The sequence below is a fragment of the Scylla paramamosain genome, chromosome 39 (assembly GCF_035594125.1).
Source record: "Scylla paramamosain isolate STU-SP2022 chromosome 39, ASM3559412v1, whole genome shotgun sequence".
Classification (NCBI taxonomy): Eukaryota; Metazoa; Arthropoda; class Malacostraca; order Decapoda; family Portunidae; genus Scylla; species Scylla paramamosain.
The window spans coordinates 12,147,382-12,148,041 of record NC_087189.1 but is presented as its reverse complement, the minus strand read 5'-3'; positions in this window follow the sequence as shown (position 1 = coordinate 12,148,041).

The window sequence follows — 660 nt, the reverse complement described above, 5'->3', positions numbered from 1 at the left end:
AAGTTGTAGGCTAGTTCACCAGGATGGTCAGTGAAGGGAGAGGAAAGCCAAAGCTGGTGGTGAACATTGAAGTCTCCAAGAATGGAGATCTCTGCAAAAGGGAAGAGGTTCAGAATGTGCTCCACTTTGGAAGTTAAGTAGTCAAAGAATTTCTTATAGTCAGAGGAGTTAGGTGAGAGGTATACAGCACAGATAAATTTAGTATGAGAGTGACTCTGTAGTCTTAGCCAGATGGTGGAAAACTCGGAAGATTCAAGAGCGTGGGCACGAGAGCAGGTTAAGTCATTGCGCACATAAACGCAGCATCCAGCTTTGGATCGAAAATGAGGATAGAGAAAGTAGGAGGGAACAGGAAAGGGGCTACTGTCAGTTGCCTCAGACACCTGAGTTTCAGTGAGGAAAAGAAGATGAGGTTTAGAAGAGGAGAGGTGGTGTTCTACAGATTGAAAATTAAATCTTAGACCGCGAATGTTGCAGAAATTAATGAAGAAAAAGTTGAGGGGGTGTCAAGACACTTAGGGTCGTCGACAGAAAGGCAGTCCGACCTGGGGACATTTATGGTCCCCTCCCCAGATGGGGACTCCGAGGCTGGTGTATGAGTCGCCATGATGATTTTAAAATTTTAGAGTGAAGGGTGTGTGTGTTATTAGGTGCTTGTAG